Raw genomic sequence first — 19298 nt, forward strand, 5'->3', positions numbered from 1 at the left:
TCTCCTGTATCCTTCAAGATTCTTATTCATTTTGGTCTGTCCTGTGTATTCATCTTTCAACATTAAAGATTTCTAATCATTTAATCTTCTCTTGTATTAGAGTTCATGACTCCAGCCTCTTGAATATTTTTTTAGTTGCCCTTCCCTTTCTTTCAGCTTCATTATGAGACTAATTTTTCCTGTAATCATAGACTTTTTTTAAATGTTTGTTTATTTTTGAGAGAAACAGAGAGACACAGAACACCAGCAGGGGAGAGGCAGAGAGAGAGAAAGGGAGACAGAGGATCTAAAGTGGGCTCCATGCCTACAGCAGAAAGCCTGATGTGGGGCTAAAACTCAACAACCACGAGATCATGACTTAAACCGAAGTCAGACGCTTAACCAACTGAGCCACCCAGGTGCCCCAGTAATCATAAACTTTGAAGGCCAAAAGAAACTGTAAAAAAATTGTTAGCATTCTCATGTTGTAAGTAAGGATACCGAGACCTAAACTGGTTAAGAAAGCAGTGTTTCTGAACCATTAATAAGCAGTGTTAATGATAGAGCTAGTAATAAAATTCACTGGGTCTTCTGACTTACCCTGGAATATCCTTTGCTAATTTCTCTACATGATGCTCCTTAACACATTTGGATATATGTCTTTAAAATAGTAGGAGACAGGGTTGCTTGGGTGGCTCAGTAATTTTTGCTCCGGTGATGATCATGGTTTGTGAGTTCAAGCCTTGCATTGGGCTTTGTGCTGACAGTGTGGAGCCTGCTTGGGATTCTCTCTCTCTCTCTCTCTCTCTCTCTCTCTCACTCTCCCCCTCTCACTCTCACTCTCACTCTGCCTCTCTCTCTCTCTCAAAATAAAGAAATAAACTTAAAAAAAAAGTAAATAGAGAAGTAATTCCTATGTAGTCCTTTTCTCAAACTCAAGGTACATTACACGAATGATGCAATAAGGAAGTCTGGCTAGAGTAGATAAAGACATGGGCTCCGAGTTACATCGACATGTTCACATCATGGCTGTGCCACTCATTCTCATTGTGATCTTGTACACAATGAGATCTTGTGATCTCCAATCTATTTAAGTTCATTGCGTCTTCTATAAAATTAGCGTCGGTAGTACCTAACTTAGAGGTCACTTGTGGATAACAGATAAATTGCTTAGCACACCATGCAGCACAAAGTATGTCTTCAATTAACGTTAGAAGAAAATCACATATGACCCTTCTTAGGGGGTCAGTAATTGTTTTTGAGTCAACACATGCTGAAACTAGTAATCTGAAATAGAGACTAGTTTCTTTCAGAGTGTTCATTCAGAGGTATTGATAGGAGCAAATTCAACATTTTCATACTGCTTGTGTCAAGTTTTGCTTATAAATAATATCCAAAAACAAATTTTGCTGTTGATCATAGCTTTCCTGATTCTTATTTTACTGTACATCATTTTATGTTAAGCATATTGAAGAATTTCTGTTGTGTGCTCATTTTTACTATACTACCAGCTTATTTTCCAGGAAATATTAGGTGCATCATATATCATTTTCTTTTTAAAAGATACTATATTCATTCTAAAAAATTGAATTGAGCATCTTGGTGCACATTTTGAGCACATGGACTTTACTGATTTGAATCAAGAACTCATTTCTGTCAGGCAGATGCTGGTTGATGACAGAAAGGAAGGTGTTTTCAATCCCAACTTTTTAAGAATATTGACCCAAATATTGACAGAAAGCTGATGTGCTCTCAGTCTACTTTTTAACTCAGTAAAAAACCCCAGTGTTTGAAGATTAATTGAGATTAGGTACTTAAAAGAAAGAAAAAATGAAAAAATAGTCACTCTTGATTCCAAATACATCTATATACTGCCCACCCCCCCCACACACAAATATATAGAATAGGCATTTTCATTCATTGTACATTTATTAAGCAACCAGTATTTGACAATTTGACAGCCACTGTGCTTGGGTACCAGGGAGGAAAAAGAGTTGTTGTTCTTGTTGTTTTTCTGGCCTTCAGGAGTTCACAAGCTTGCAAAAAAACGTTATTAGAAAAATTCTTCTCTGTCTTGTGAGAGTAGGACCTGTAACTGCTCACACTTGCAGCTTCTATAGCAGTTGTCAACGTTCCTATGTCACCATTTGGGGGAACGTGATTTTCTCATGTTGGCTGAGTTTGAAGGGTGTCTCTGTGATTAAGTGCTCCTCCTGGCCTCATTGACTGCCTCTGGGTGGTTATGGGCTTCTGTGCTGCCCCTCCGGTTACTGGATACCTTGTAGGTCCCAGCCCTGAGCTAAGCAGTTTATACACATCAGTCCTTACCCTCACACCTATCCTGCAAGAAAGATACCATTATCACTTATTGCCTATGAGACCGTTGGTGTTCCAAAAGGTTATGTCATTAGCCTAAGGTCACACAGTGAATAAGTACACACTCACTTTATTTTCAGCTTCTCTGTCTCTTTTTCCTCCGTGTTACAGTGTCCCTTTTGATAGGCACAGTAGCAGTAGGATGGGACCACTTCCTCTAATGGTGTGTGACATTCACACCTGTGACTGTCAACTTGAGTAACTGTGAAGTACTACTACTTCTTATACGTGTAGCTTTCATACATTCGTTCATTAATCCATCCAAAATGTATTTATTAACCTTCATTATGGTGCCAGGCAGTGACGCTAGAATTACAGTAACAGTCAAAATGTGCCCTTATTGAACTCAAGATTCATTGTGTTAAATACAGAGTGAAACCTAGCAGGAGTAGCCATTTGGCCTCAAGTTAATTTTATCTACAATGCATTTGCAGTTTACATATGATGTGTTATAAATTCAGTGAGTAAAGAGAATTCACCTTAAACATACGCTAGGAGGCTGGGGGGAGCCTGGGTGGCTCAGTCGGTTGAGCATCTGACTCTTGATTTTGGCTCAGGTCATGATCCCACTAGGATCGAACCCGTGTCGATCTCCACACTTAAGATTCTCTCTTTCTCCTTCTACCCTTCTCCCCTGCTGAAGCTCCTTTTAATCTTATTTATTTATTTTGAGAGAGAGAAAGAACTTGGGAGAGGCAGAGAGAGAGGGAGAGAAAGAGAATCCCAAGCAGGCTCCACGTTGTCAGTACGGAGCCAGACCTGGGGCTCGAAGTCAAGAACTGTGAGATCATGACCTGAGCCTAAATCAAGAGTCAGATGTTCAACTGACTGAGCCACCCAGGCACCCTTCTAAAGTAATTGTTTTTAAGTTTATTTATTTATGAGAGATAGAGACAGCATGAGTGGGGGAGGGGCAGACGGAGAGGGAGACATGGAATCTAAAGGAGGCTCCAGGCTCTGAGCTCTCAGCCCAGAGCCTGACACGGGGCTCAAACTCAGAAACCGTGAGGTCATGACCTGAGGCAAAGTTGGACACTTAACCAACTGAGCCACCCAGGCGCTCCAAAAAGAATTTTTTTTTTTTAATGCTAGGAAGGTGCCGTGTAGAAAAGTTACCTATTATCTGTGAGTAATTCTTCTGCAGCCAACTTTTACTCCACGACTGGAAGAGATCGCCATTTCTTTTGCTGAGCACCTGATGAAGTTTTTGGTTGGTTTTTAGGAGCCACGTTGTATGAAAAGTACTATTTTCTAATACTAAATAACGTCAGAGCAGCAAGATGTTCATATTAGGAAGGCATGTGGACCCAAGTTTACCTGATTCACAGCTGCTGCCATAAGTATCCTTTTCACTGAGTGGACTAGCCTCATCCAACCTTAACGCCTCTTGCTTTTGAGCAAGTTCTGTTTCTCCTCTAGGGTGCTTTCTCTCCCTTTCTGTGTTTTGTTTCCTCATGTGAGTACAGTTTAATTTGATGTACCTAAACTACATGTTTTTTTTCATTCATGCTTCTTTCTTTCCCCAGTAAAAAGGAAATATAAGGGTCAAAGGCCCATTTTGTTTTAATATACTTCAAAATTCTTTAGATTTTTCTGTCACTATTTCTATCAATCCTCCCTTTGCATTTGGTAGGTATATTTATTCAAATATCTTAAGTAGAGGAAGCGTAGGGACATTGGAAAAAGAAACAAACAACTATCCTCTAAGAATAAAAAAAATAAGATATTGGTATCTGTATCAATGATGGTGGAAGGAAGGGTAAAGGCTTGTAGGTTAAATAAAGTCAAAGGATAATATATCTTGTAATATGATCAAAGTAGAATGAGAAAGACACTTTCTTAGACTGTTGTATTGTTGTGTCTGTGTGTATACCCTTATCATTAAAAATGTTTGAGCTTATACCTCCAATATATGTATATCCCAATTATACAGATACATAGTGTGCCAAATGTTACTCTAAGAAAACAGGAATTAAAAAGAATGAGATAGGGGCACCTGGGTTGCTCAGTGTGTTAAACATCTGACTCTCAATTTTGGCTCAGATCTCATGGTCTGTGCCCCACTGTTAGTGCAGAGCCTCCTTGGGATTCTCTCTCTCTCTGCCTGACCCCTGTCCACACACTCTCTGTCTCTTTTTCTCTAAATAAATAAATAAACATTAAAAAACAAGAAATAAGATGATTTTAAAATAACATGTATACTTATGTATGTATATATAGATATTGTAATATCAACATAAATGTTTTAATATGTATTAAATATTTCAAATATATGTTATATATTTTTATTTCAAATATATGTTATATAATATGTATTTTTATTTGTTATATATGTATATATATGTGTGTATATATATATATATATATACATATATATATATATAATTGTTGCATTCTAAAGGATTGTCCATGTACCCTATTTTAGAGCTCTTATACCTACAATATGAAATAATGAAAGGAGACCTAATAATAAGAGATAATTCCTTATATACACCAATGCCGCACACACACACACACATACACACACACACACACACACACACACACACACACACACACGTTGACTGGATTACTTGCAGAGAACTTATATCCATGATTAATGGGAATGCTTTCTCAAGCAGAGTTGAACGAAGCAGATGAGAGCTCAGCAGGCATGTGCTGTCGCTGTGAGCATACAAATAAGTTTGATCAGTAGCTACAGCCTCATGCCTAATGCCTAACAATAGTCTTGAAAATACTAAGCGAGAGTGTGGATAATTCAGTGCAGGCACTGATCCCTGTTGTCATGGGTGTCACTGACAGTGTTAAGAAGGTAAGAGCCATTGGGAAGAGCCACCTATAGTACCTGCGTGATATGGATGGGTTTTGGAGTGATGTCTCAGAGAGACGTAATATTGGAACTACAGCTCTCTAGCCGTAGAATATACCCAATTTGTGATTTTTTTTTTTTTATCACTGGGATAAATATAGAGGACATCCTATGTCCCATCATTTAAGTTCAGCCTCAGTAAGTGGGGCAGGACAATCAGCAGATCCCATTTGGTATCAATGTGTGCAAACATTTCATTTCTTCTTTTCCCTATTGAATGACTGTCGTGACGCATAGAAGATTCTGGACACAGGAAAATGAGGATGGCTCCCCCTGCTCCTCTACTTAGGTCAAACTTCCAGTAGCCTGGTAGAACTTAGTAAACACAGTAATACTCTAACATTACATACCAATGACCCACTGGTTAGGAGCCATATTAAATGTTGTTTATGCGCTGTTAGTTTTCCATAAACAATTCTGTGTGTTATAATAATGCAGATAATAATGGTGCCAGGAGTAGGCCTAAAGGGATCGAAATGAGGTCACTAAACAAGAGTATACAGGGCACAGTCTGTGCAGTGTGTCACTTGGTCAATTGGACAGCAGTAGGGACTATTTTTACACTTGCCAGGGTGGAAGTTATTTTTCATTGTATTGGTGTGAAGTTCTCTGTAGAGGCTTTGCAATCTGTTTATAACTTTTTGGCAACAGCTTTTGGAAGAAGGCCAAAGATACTGTCAAATAATGCAAAGAAAGCAAGTGAATTGCTTAGATATTTTAACCATTCTTCTTTTTCCTAGGACCCAAAATACTGTAGTTTTAGAACTATCTTTAGTAATTTCTTTCAGAATGAGTTAGAATTACTACATGGAATTTAGCTCTTCTGAATGATGCTCATTAAGCTCCGACAACTGGCATGCAAAACCAGTTCTTTGACTTTTTTGACTGTCCTTATGCTCAACAGAAAATCTTAGCTTTTCAAGGTGTACTCATGGGACATGATAAAAAGGCTTATAAGCAATCTTTTAGGGATTGGGGACCAATTGTCAAATCATCCAGCAATTAACAGTGAAGTGATTGTGTATATTGGTTGAAATACTTTTATTTATTTACGTTGATTTTTAAAAAGATGGGAGCCTTGAAGTTATCACACCTGGGTGAAAGCTGGTCTCTTGAATTAAAAGCTTATGTTAACTGTGTAATTCATAGAGTTCCAATCCTGGAGAGCATTTCCAGAGAGCTCTCCTCGCTTTAGTCTCTACTGTTTTATGTTGACATACTGGTCACAGCCTCAGACAAAAGCAAGGGGCTATTGTGAAAAACAGTTCATGGAGGACTGCCAAGTAGAAATTCCTACAAATTGTGGTCTGTTGCAAAATACTTGAATTTGTGAGAGAAGACATGTCAATAATTTTTTCAATGAGAAGTGTAATTACGTGACTGCTTTCTGTGTGTCTGCCCCCTCGGCTTCATTTATTCATAGACAGGAATCTGCAAGATGTCTTTTTATAGCAACAGAGCATTGTTATTGTTTAGGCATTTGGGAATTTTTCTGAGGGGTGGAGAGAAAGAAAAATTAAACCAGTATTTTGTAACAGGGAAAAGGTAAACATAAATGTAAATGATTTTTAGCTGAAAATGATCTCCATAATTATAACTTTCAAATCTATCTCTAGGTGCCGTAAACTGCAAACAATGACCCTGTCTTAATACTGCAGACATACTGTAGTGGAACTAAGGGGAACTGAGCTTACTGGTAAGAATATTTTACTTAATTAGTTGCTTTATGCATTTTCGAATGCATTTAATTAATGCAATGCATAGTAGAAGAGTATAGCCGGAGGACATGGACCAGGTATGGTACCTGTGAGGGTGGTGGTGGTGGTTGTTTTAAATTTTATTAAAATGCTGGCTTATTTTTGAAAGGGCGAAGCCCTTAACTAAGAGTTATTTTTCCCTTAGCTGACCTCTTGGCATATTTGAAAGTTGCATCCTGGTATTTACCTAAACGTCATCTTTTTATAGAAAATGAATTGCACCTTTGGGATCTGAGAAGATCAGCTGTTTAAGGGGCTTGAAGTTTTAGTGAGAAAACCTGTATTTTCGTCAGTCAAACAGAGCTTACCCCTTCATGGTCTGGAGGGCTTTCAGCTTCAGTAACTGTCCCTTGGATTTGGATCAATGTGAAATCTGACCTGAATCCTCCTTTGGAGTTTTTTCACATTCTTTGTGCAGTACCAGACCGAATTGTAGTTAATTTCAAAAAGTTTGGAAGAGTGAGAAAAATCCCCTTTCAAGGGCCAGGCACACAACGATGTGTTTATGGGAAAGTTAGTTACCTCTTTTAAATCTCTAATTCCTGATTCGTAGAATTTGAGTAATAGCTGTGATTGCCTGTAGGTACAGGTTAAATTGGATTATTTTGATAACACTTATTAGCTCTGTGGTTAGCCCATAATACTGTTCAGTAAATGTCAACAATTACTATCATTATGAGTTTTTAAAGACAAAGTGATTTAAGGGAAAAAAATGGTATTTTTTCCCATGATGATACAAATGAAAGAATAATATTATTCTTACTTTCTCAAGAGCACATTTCATTATCAATGTAATATGTGCTCCTGAAGGATTAAGATATTATCTGGGGCATGCGGTCTTTCTATATGCTGGTTGTAAACTGGGATCTTAGTAACTGTAAAATAATGAAGACCGTGTGGTAACAGATGAAACACCGTGACTTTGAGTCATTGTTAACATACTTACTGCTTGGTAACCAGGAGAGGCTTTCTAAATGAATAAGGGACTACTCCAAGAATAAGTCTAGGAGGGAATTGCGTGTGTGTGCATGTGTGTGTGTGCATGTGCATGTGCATGTGTGCATGTGCGTGTATGTGTGCGTGTGTGTGTGTGTGTTCTTTGAATAAATTTGGCCCCTTTGTCTCATTCACTTGAGTGGTTCTGTTCCTCTACTATGTTTAGATCCTTCCTTTGGAGCTTAATCCAAGAGGGTTACACTGCATAGAGTTTCTAGTTCCATATAATCTCCAGGCCTCCTACAAGATTAAAAAGCATTTGCTATATACACTCATATTCTTAGAGAAAACTCTTCCTGAAGTCTAATTAGTCAAATCCTTTGATGATGGTTGGCAATGAGGTACACTTATTGTGTCAAAACACTGTATGGTCTCATCCTAAGTGAATTTCTGGTTTATAAGAAACTTTGGTAAATCTTTTCTGAAATTAAAGGATGAAATACAATGTCCAAGGTATTACAGTTGGAAAAAGTTGTTATCACACTACTGTGAGAAACCTTAATTGTAGTGGTCTCATGATGATGTGTTAACAACTGTGTCTTTTGACATGGTGAAAATGGATGGCAACCTGCAAAACAACTCTTCACTCCTAGCTTTGCACTCTTCCCTTTATTTCTTTTAAGTTACGTTCATTTTCTTGTGTTTTTCTTGATGACTGATCAAATTATTCAATTTTACAAAACCAGTTCCCTTGCCATCAGTTTACATCGTGGTGCTTTAAAAATTCATCTATGTATCTTCCAGGAAGTGTTTATAGAATTAAAGTCCTTGGACATCCTCCACCCACCCCTCCACATTTAAGCGTTAAATTTCTTTTTTAAAAAGATTTTAATGTTTATTTATTTCTGAGGGAGAGAAAGAGAATGGTGGGGGGGGGGAGGCTATGGAGGGGCAGAGAGAGAGGGAGACAGAGGATCCAAAGCAGGCTCCTTGCTGACAGCAGAGAACCCATTCCAGGGCTTGAATTTATGAACCGTGAGATCATGAGCCGGAGGCTTAATTAACTGCACCACCCAGGTGCCCCTAAGCATTAAATTTCTTTTGAAAATTTTTCATTTGGAACACCCTTGCCCAAAAGCCAAAAGAGCCTCTTGAAAAAAAAAGTGGAGTGAAATAATCCCCAATAGTCTGGTTAGATTATAATACGTGAATACTAATTTTGCTGTTTTTTAATACCCTAATTTATCTAACCTTTTGTTCACAGCACAAGCTACAATTTAAGTGTTAGAAATTTTATGAATTTGAGTATGGGCATAACAGATTAATGCGTTCACTTATACATTACACTCATTATCTATGTATAACTAATCAAAAGATGATATTATCCATATATCCTAACAGAAGGCTTAAATAGTTGAATGACAGAGACTATGTTTTTGTAGCAGAAGGTCACGAAAAAACATGTGCTTTGTTAAATATGGTGTGTCACCTTGGGTCACCTGCTGAGGCTGGTTGATGGTGCTTATCTCTACGCACTCTTTGCTCTCTTCCTTCTACTGATTTATGGGCCTGGGTGGGTTCTATTCTATCAAAGACTAGGCTGCATATTCTAGGATGTAAGAGAGAGTACTGTTTTCATTTAGGTCTTAGCAAAGTGCTATTATGTGAGAGAAGATTCTAGCTGCCTCCCCTTGCTGGCCTGTGACATTTTCATAAAGGTATTATTTTCCAATGACCTCCAGATCCACTGGCAGAGACCACTCCTATGTTTAGTTATGTCAGGGCTTGGCTCCTATATTCTGGAGAGAATAAGATATAACAACCTTTCCTTTTAGAAATGATCTCAGTGCAGTGTGCTGTATACACTGCATGTGATGGTGCATTTTCTGTGTCCTGACAGAACCTGACAGGGCCTATGGGATGCCCAGATAGCTAGTTAAACATGATTTCTGGGTGTGTCTGTGAGTCTGTTTCCTGAAGACATTAGCATTTGAATTGGTAGACTGACTGAAGAAGATCTACCTCACCAGTTTGAGTGGGCATCATCCAATTCATTGAGGACCATTGAATGAATAGACCAAAAATGCAGAGCAAGTGTGAATTTGTTCTCTGTTTGAGCTGGAATCCCCATCTTCTGCCTGTGGTCATCAGGGCTCTTGGTTCTTGGGCCTTTGGAATCACACTGAATTGCACCGCTGGCTTTGCTCGTTCTCCTGTGTGTAGACAGCAGATCATGAGATTTCTCAGCTTCTATAATATCATGCGAACCAACTCCTATAACAAATCTCTTTATATCTTTCTTTCTGTATATCCTGTTGGTTGTGTCTCTCTGGAGAACCCTATTACCTTGCACAAATGCAAGTTACTTGGATGATCCTCCCTGTGTCTTGTTCAAACTGTGTTTACGTGCCCTCAACTCAACTGCAATTAATTGTTCACACATTTGTCTTATGAATACATCTTTGAGGACAATGTGCTGTTCAAATATATATTCATGTTATTAATACTGAGCATAGAACCTAGCACATACCGGATGCTCTATAAAGACAGAGAGGGAAAGAAAGGAAGAATGAAGGGAGGAAAACGTTACCTTGAGAAATGATACCTGAACACCTTCTGTGGTAAATTCCAGGATTGCTTTTCTAGGTTCTGTAATCTAGGCAGTCTTGTTAGGAGTTTCTAGTCTCAGACTTGTTTTCTGATGAATTTTAATGTTCCCTAAACTCTCCTCTCTCTGATATCCCTTGTTAGCTGGTTGAGACCTGGTTTTATCATCGGTATATGGCTAACTCATTTCAGGACCTTTAGGAAGTAAAAGCATGAGGTATTGTTGAGTGTCTTGCAAAACGGAAATTTCTCTCAAGAAAGCCTAAGTGGAAGATAAGTAAAATCAACCTACTCAGAAAAAATTCTCTTCTTGAGAATAACTGTTAATTTTTAGCGTCTTTTGAAATGAGATAATCAAAAGTGGTAAGATTCCATTGGCTGCTAAATATTTTGTGTGAATAATTAATGTTTCATATTTCAGAGTGATGATACTGAACAGTATCCTCTTTCTTTTCTAGGTTATAAGCACGTCAAGACTACCTCCATGCCCTTGTCCCAGAATTAATCATTCCTATCCATATTTGATGTTTACACCTTTTAAATATTTATAGGCTGTTATGTTCCTTTATTGTTGTTTACCCACTCTGGGACACTCAGAAGCCTTGCATTTCTTTCTTAGCCAAGCACTCCATTCCCTTCATCATTCTCTTGGCTGTTCTTTGGACCACCTCCAATTTGCATACATAATATCAGTATTGAGGTGCCAAAAATACGTTTGTTTCAACTGGAGTCTTATTGGATTTGTTTTCACTCAAATCATGTACACAAATAAATATGATCTCCAAGGCATGAAAACTCAGTGAGGGCTCCAAAGGGAAGCTAGGATATACTGATATGCTGTTAAAGTGCTATGGGGAGATTTTAAGTCACTAGGGAAATGGCATCTCAAAATCATTTAAATGATTGTAGAATGAGCACTGTGTGAAAAATTCTATTTTTAAGCCCAGGTCTGTGATTGCTTTGCAGATTTTTATTGTAACTGCCAGTCTGTTGATTTTTAAGATTTTAATAGGGTTGGGTTCAGTCTTACAGCCATTTTCTAATTTCTTTAATTTATTTTTTCTATTTTGGCAATTTCAGAAGGCAGAGTCCTTTGTCAGTAGGAAAACAGTGCCTATGTCATTGCAGAGGGAAGGCTGACGTAAAATGACCATTAAAATATTCAAGACAAAGAGACGCCGAAACCCAAGAAAACTTATGTGATCTTTTTAACAAATGGACACCTTGGACCTTACATTGTTATTTGAAAGGATTTTTCAAGTAGCAACATGACATAGTGCACAAATAAGATGTCCATGAAATTACGTAGCACAGCCAAACAAATGACCTACAGTGAAATCCGCTGAGGAGCGAAAATTGTGTTTTCTCCACAAAATGCTGTTTTTGCCCCAAGGCAATTCATGTTGGGGAAAAATATCCTCTATAACATTGACACAAATCGTAGGCATCTCCCCTAAAGAGGATTTTTTATTGAACTGCACACGTTTGCAAATATTTGAGGCCCCAGAGAAGAAACAAACCAATGAAATACATCACTGCCATCACCAACTGAACTGGGGAGGGCAGAGGGGCAGACACATTTCAGAGACTAGTGATGAAGAAGGGAATTAAGAAGTAAATCAAAGCCTCTGATCAAAGGCTAATTTAGCCTGTCAAATGATCTTACAGTGGAAGGAAGCCTCATGCACAAAGATCAGATATTAGTGCCTTTACATATACCACAACACTCTTGGCAAAAAAGCAAGAGAAAGCAAGAGAAGGAAAGGAAATGAAGAAATACATCAAAGCCTACTATGCAAAATAATCTCCCTTTCTTGAGTATAGCTTGCATGATTTGAAAAATGAAAATGGCTCTTGCGGGGTTGTTTTTTTAAATAGTATATTTATGTTCTACTTTTGAAGTGGTGAGTGGATGGCACTGTTGGCTAAAATAACTTATCTGCAAAATGACACCAGGCAGTACTTGTTCGCTGTAGTTTTTTTTGTTTGTTTGTTTGTTTTGTAGCCCTTTCGTGTCTGTATTAACATTCTCTTCACAACTGCACACAGCAGGTAAATAATTTTATATTTTAGAAACTATTGTCTGTTGAATTTAATTTGGGTCACAGGATTTAGTCCATGTTAACATGCGAGTTGTTAGCATCTCTTTAAGCAGTTAATGGATTCTTCCATGATTTTTGATGTCTCAGTACATATTGTGAGTGTAGCTAGTTCCTTAACTGTGTACAATATCCCTATACATTTTATTCTCTTGTGATCTGTACTTTATGGTATTTTGTACCATTATAAACTTGTGCCATCTGTAAACTGACAGTGAAAATGAAATAAATCTTATCAGTAATTTCCCAGTTGTCGGGGTGTGTGGGTGGCTCAGTCAGCTAAACGTTCAAGTCTTGGTTTCAGGTCAGGCTGTGATCTCACAGTTGGTGAGACGGAACTCTGTGTGTGGAGCCTTGCATCAGGCTTCATGATGAAGAGTGCAGAGGCAGCTTGGGACTGTATCTCTTCCTCTCCCTCTGCCCCCTCCCCTGCTCACTCTCTCTCTCTATCTCTCTCTCTGTCAAGAATAAATAAGTTAATTTAAAAAATGACTTCCCAGCTGTCTAATATAGGATGCTTCATGCATTTATAGGAATTAAACATTCATTCATTCAATGATTACTTTTTTTTAAGTTATTCATTTGAGAAAGGGAGAGAACCAGGGAGGGGCAGAGACAGAGAGAGAGAGAGAGAGAAGGGAACAGAGGATCCAAAGTGGGCTCTGTGCTGACAGCAGAGAGCCAGATGTGGAGCTCAAATTTACAAACCAGGAGATCATGACCTGAGCCCAAGTCGGAAGCTCACCTGACTGAGCCCCCCAGGTGCCCCAACAATTACTTTTGTTTAACTGTTGAGAGCCACTGGGCTGAGGATACAGCAGCAAAGTAAAACACAGTTTTACCCTCATGACGCTTACAGTTCATTTGGGTGGACACATGTTAATCACATTATCATGCAAACACATGTAAAATTGCTGCTCTGATAAATGCTAGAAAGGAGAGTCAAAGGTAGATTTGATCTATGATCAGAGAAGGCTTCTCTGAAAGAATTGGTACCTGATCAGAGATGGGAAGTAAACTGGACAAGACGGAAAGTAAGGAGGATCCATTTCATTAGAGAAGTTTATTAACATGCTTTCACTTATGTTAGGGTGGGGGAGGGCAGTGGTGGTGGCGAATCAGTCCAGCGACAGGGTCGAGAGCAGTGCTTAAATGTTACTGCTGAAAAGAATGGATTTTAATGCCAAAAGAATCTGAGCTCCAGGCCTTATTTGGAAACTTCTCAGTTGAGTATTTTGGACAAATTAGTCAACCTCTCTGAGCCTCAGCTGCTGATCATAATCCTTATCTTAAAATTATTTTAATAAATGTTAGCTACCATCACCATCATCATCATCATCACCATCATTACCACTATTATCATCAACCCTCATCACCATCATCATTAACATCCTTACCCAGGGACTAGCCCAGATTTGCACTATGATTTTAGGGATATCATTTCGTTACTTTGAGTTTTAACTTCACACTTCCATTAAATGGGGGGTGTTAGATTAAATGGTTTCAAGATTGCTTCCTGGTCTAACTACCAATGATTTCCCATACTAATCTAAAGCTGGAAATTTCAGTACAGTTATGGGAAGCCTATACCCTGGCTGGCTAGGGAAAGTAGACTTTGAAGAGAAACACAATTCTACCTTTTAGCAACTTTACTTACATTTCTGTAATACACATTTTAGAAGTTTCTGTTATCTTAGATTAAACGTTATAGCGCACGTTTCTTCTGCTAAAAGGCCTTTAAAGTGTTTCGGTGGGACATTTAATTTCCCATTATGGCTGGTTTCTCAAATCATTCCCTTTGTAATTGTCACATTTTTACAGTCCTATTTAAAATGAATTTAGTTTTCCAACTAAAAATATCAAGCTGAGTTGGAAATTGAAATCCAAGGACTGTAAAATCAAATGATAAAAAATGAGGCTTCAAGCCAAAGTTTTCAGCCACCACACCTAGAAGACCACTAGAAAATATCTTCTTCCTTTTTTATTTATTAAATACATAGGAATACTTTTAAGATTATTTTGGTCAAAATATAATTTTATAACATTTCTAAATCTAGAAAAGGGAAAGTGATTTCTTTTATACTTTGTTAATTATTCAAATGTGTAAATATTTTGTTTGGTTGGGGCATCTGCTTTATGCTTCACTTAAGTTTTGTTGCAACTTTACAAAATTTACTTTTGATTGTGGTTTGCTAGACATTTACTCTTTTTTATAGTGTCACAAATATAAGAAAGATTACAGATACATATTTTTTCTATTTGATATTTTAAAACCTCACTGCCATGTTTTGCATGATAGAAAGTCTAAATGCTTTCATGTTTATTTGTATCTTTACCTTTGGGGGATGCGTGTTAAATCCATTACATAGGTAGCTCCCAGTGCTACTGTCCCTACATTACAGGTTAGAAAATTGAGGTGTTGGCTCACTCAAGGTTAACTGCATATTTATTGAATGAGAATTACATCTTTTTTTTAATAAAAAAATTTTTTTTATGTTTACTTATTTTTGAGAGAGAGACAGAGCATGAGCGGGGGAGTGGCAGAGAGAGACGGAGACAGAATCAGAAGCAGGCTCCAGGATCCGAGCTGTCAGCACAGAGCCCGATGCGAGGCTCAAACCCACGAACCATGAGATCATGACCTGAGTCAAAGTTGGACACCTAACCAATTGAGCCACCCAGATGCCCCAAATAAGAATTACGTCTTAAATCTATTTCCCAATTTTTGGATTAGTACACATTTCACAGTGCCTCACTAATTTTCAAATCTACTATAGACCCCACTCAAATGAATGGAAGCATGCAAACCCCAACATGAATTAGATCTGGTTAAATTGGTTATTCATTATCTGATTGGCCTCAATGATTGTGGCGTTAAATAGTATTTCACATTGATTTCCCTTGCTATTTTTTCTTACAATATTTCCCATTTAGTCAGCCTCTGTATGGCTATGCTTTTCATTTGTGAGTGTCCAATTATCATGCCTTCATATTGGATGGAAGACCGATTAGCATGGATTAATTAAGGTAATGAAATAATTATACTTATTATGATATAACTATATAATAATAACCACCATTAGTATGGCCTAATTATCTAGTAGTTATGAGTGTGTGGTTTGGAGATCTGATTTAAGTGGGCTTGACTTTGACCTCCAGTACTTATTATTAATGTGTGCTCTTGCAAGTTAATCTCCTTGAACCTTAGTTTTCTCATCAGTAAAGAGGAGATAGTACTTAGTTTTTCAATAGATGAAATTATTCAACTGTATTGTATGTTACACGTGGTAAAAGCTCTACAGTTATTACTAACATTACTTTTATTGCCCTGGCCTTAGGGGTATATACATATCAAATCATGAAGCAGTCAGTGTTCCCATAGCACCATAGTTTTAGAGGTGGAACAGGTAAGGCAAGTTTGGTCATGAAAAGTTTTTCACTAGGGATTTATTGAACTCAAGCTGGAATGACAGGCTGGTCTCAACAAATGATGTTGCAAACAAGTAAGACAGAAATAATGGTAAAGCAAGACAGCCTTGATGGTGTTTGGATTCCTGAACCTGGTGAGGTCCCTGGGTTAGTTCTCTTTCTTTCTTTTCTATAGTTTTTGTTTCTGGGCCAAGAAATTCCACTTAATTAAGTTAGTTTGTTTTGGATTTTTGTGAACCACTAATGGAATCTGATAATATAGTATTTTAAGAAACACATTTCTTCATCCTTTGGCTAACTTTTATTAGTCCCAACAGTGTCCTATTACTTATTTATTTACATACTATTTTCTCTCTTCCCATGACTAAAATGTAAGCTCTATTTGGACAAGAACTTGCGACACTTCTCAGATATTAGAAAATCCCGAACACCTAGTAGGTTTCCCAGTGTTTTTTCCCTAGTAGGGAGTAGTTTGCTCCCTGATCAAAATTGCATCCATATCCTTTCCTGAATAGACTAGGTAAAGATGCAAACTTAACATTTTTTGAGAACTTTACATTGAGGCAGTTATCATATTAGATATTGTATACCTTTTGAGATTGTTAGCATCATTCCCATTTTACACATGAAAAGATGGAGGGACGGTGAGGTAAAGTCACAGTGGTGGATTTTGTAATGCCCTTCCCCACTCAATCTTTGAGATCCAGTTGGTCTCCATCCTGCTTGGAGTGCTGCCAGCAATCAGCCCTCATGTGTCCTCTCCCAACCCATTAGGGTTGCCTCAGCTAAAAAGAGTACTCCCTTGCTCAAGGTCATGTTTTCTTTCTAGGACAGCCCACATCTAAGGCCTGATGTGGAGGGAAAAGGCCCAACTCAGGACAGCTCTAAGAATCATGCCAACTCCAGAACTCCCTATAAGGTAGCCTGAGGCCTCTCCTTATACTGAATTACAGCTCCACTTCTCCCTTTGTCTAATTCATCTTCCTTCCTAGCCATTCCCCATGCTTTGATCTCCATTGCCCCATTAACAGACCAGAGTCTGCTTCTCAGGGAAACCAACCTTCTATGATGACTTGTGAAGATCCCTGCCCCAACTAGTGAGGAGGCCTCTCTGAGAAGGAGAAGTGGGCTGAGAGCTGTCAGAACTGGGAGAAGTTTAGCTGAAGTTTGAGTGGAGGAAGAGCCAGACATTGTCTAGGATCTTAAAGATGACAGTTGTAGCTGGAACACAGGTAGCTGGAAGGAGATTCGTGAGAAGTGGCGGGCACCAGACCATGCAGGGATGTGTAAACCACGCAGAGAAGTTCGACTTGTATTTTCACTTGTTTCTGCCCTTCTTTCTGCTCATGCACCAAGATTTGCCCACAGCTATCTCCAGCTACACTGGGTCTTCCTTTGGAGCCCATTTCTGCCCAGTGAAATTTTAGTAGGATTTAATTTTTCTTTCAGAATGTTATTCCTAGACCCTCTCATTCTTAACCTCCTCACTGGCTTCCTACTATAATTATAGTCTCAAAAAGCAGTTGTTTTCTTGAGGGAAAGAAAGGCTATTTTGAGCTATCCGTTTTGACTTAGTTACTTGTGTGTAGTTTAAACATTTCTTTCTTTATCCCCTGAAAAGGCTAGAGTTCCAGTTGTTATGGTTCAAAGGCAACAGGGAAGATTTCCTAGAGTTTCATGTGATTATAAAAACTTTTTTCCAGACATTTTAAGTGATCATGGTTCATATCACATTGATTTCCAATGTGGGGTCATTCAAATGACCCTGGGAATTCAGTAACTTCTAGGTCACAGAGAAGCACAGATGAGCACCATACCATCTTTGTGTTGGTGATTGGTGGTGTGCGTGTTTGTGTATGTGCCCACACACATACACACTAAACTGTGTTGGTATACTGTCTGGAATAAGTCTAAATGTATAGGGTTTTCATTTATTTGGGGTAAGTATCAATGCTTGGCAGAAGGAACTCAGTATCTGAGATTTGGGAAATGCGGAGATAAATGGATCCTACATATACTACAGGCCTTATTTTCTTGCCTTGTTTTTTCCCAGTGTTTCTCGACAACTTAGAGCTATAGTTCTCACCTTTGACTGTCCATAGTAATTACCTGTGGAATTCTCTAGATCTCAGGTTCTCTGGGATGATAATCCAAAACTGTACATAGAGCCCAGATAGCTATTTTGGTGGTGGTGGCGGTTGCTCTTTTCAACTTATACCTGTGATTCTTTTGGACAACCAGCGTTGAGAAGCATGAGTCTGTTAGACTGTCAAACAGCAGAAGGGGTCTATGGATCAAGGATATTTCTTCCTTGTCTACTGACACCCTCATGGCTTGCAAAATTCTTGGGATTCATATTCTCGTTTCCAAAAGAATGGTGAATTATCTAGAACTGTACAACAGCATTCATCGGTAATGCTTTTGTGCCTTTGCTTTCTTTAGGCTTCTGCTTAGAACCAAAGATACCTTAAACAAAGTAAGAGGGTTCCAGCCATTTGTGTCTGTGTGTGCATGATGGAGAGAAGAAAACACAAAAGAAGCAGTATTCATGAATGCAGTTTAAAAATATAGTAGAACTGGGGTGCCTGGGTGGCTCGGTTGGTTAAGCATCCGACTCTTGATTTCAGCTCAGGTCATGATCTCATGGTTCATGAGTTCAAGTCCTGCTTCGGGCTCTATGCCGACAGCATGGAGCCTCTTGGGATTCTCTCTCTCCCTCTCTCTCTGCTCCTCCCCTGTTTGCATGCACTCTCTCTCTCGAAAATAAATAAATAAGCTTAGAAAAAAAAACCTTTGAAAATATAGAACTTTGATATGTATTCCCCATCCTAGTTTTTTATTGAACTTATAAATAAGTGTATATCACAGAACATCTATTTCACCCATAGCATAGTAAAGCAGAGCTACTCCTTTTGAGTCAGGTGCAGTTGTTGCACAACTCAGAGGGATACCTTCTTGTAGAGTACAGATGAGTGGTGCCCCCTAGAGTTGTGTAATGTGGCATTCTTATTTTGGATGTAGGGAAGAAGGCCTCAGAGCAGTGGTTTTCAACCAACGGTGATTTTGTCCTTCAGGGGATGATTAGTAATGTCTAGAGAGCATTTTTGGTTGTCACAGCTGGTGTGGGAGTGGGGGGAAAGTGGGACTGTTGCTCCTGATATCTAGCAATTAGAGTCCAGGTTTCAGTGCACAGGACAGCCTCCTGCAAAAAAGGAATTATCCTTCCCAAAATATCCATCATACTGA

The 19298-nt window shown here is 38.5% G+C and overlaps 1 protein-coding gene across 14 annotated transcripts in view; it reads left to right on the forward strand.

The window, feature by feature from the left end:
- CHL1 (cell adhesion molecule L1 like) overlaps positions 1-19298 on the forward strand; it is a 199830-nt gene that overhangs the window by 42783 nt on the left and 137749 nt on the right. For 13 of the 14 annotated variants that reach the window (XM_045051871.1, XM_006928940.5, XM_023249977.2 and 10 more), the window contains one exon: positions 6841-6920. The exons of the other annotated variant lie outside the window; for it this stretch is intronic. The gene's annotated coding sequence lies outside the window, so the exon portion shown is untranslated. The remainder of the gene's footprint in view (positions 1-6840; positions 6921-19298) is intronic. 14 annotated transcript variants of the gene reach the window in all.

This window comes from Felis catus, chromosome A2, assembly GCF_018350175.1.
Source record: "Felis catus isolate Fca126 chromosome A2, F.catus_Fca126_mat1.0, whole genome shotgun sequence".
NCBI lineage: Eukaryota > Metazoa > Chordata > Mammalia > Carnivora > Felidae > Felis > Felis catus.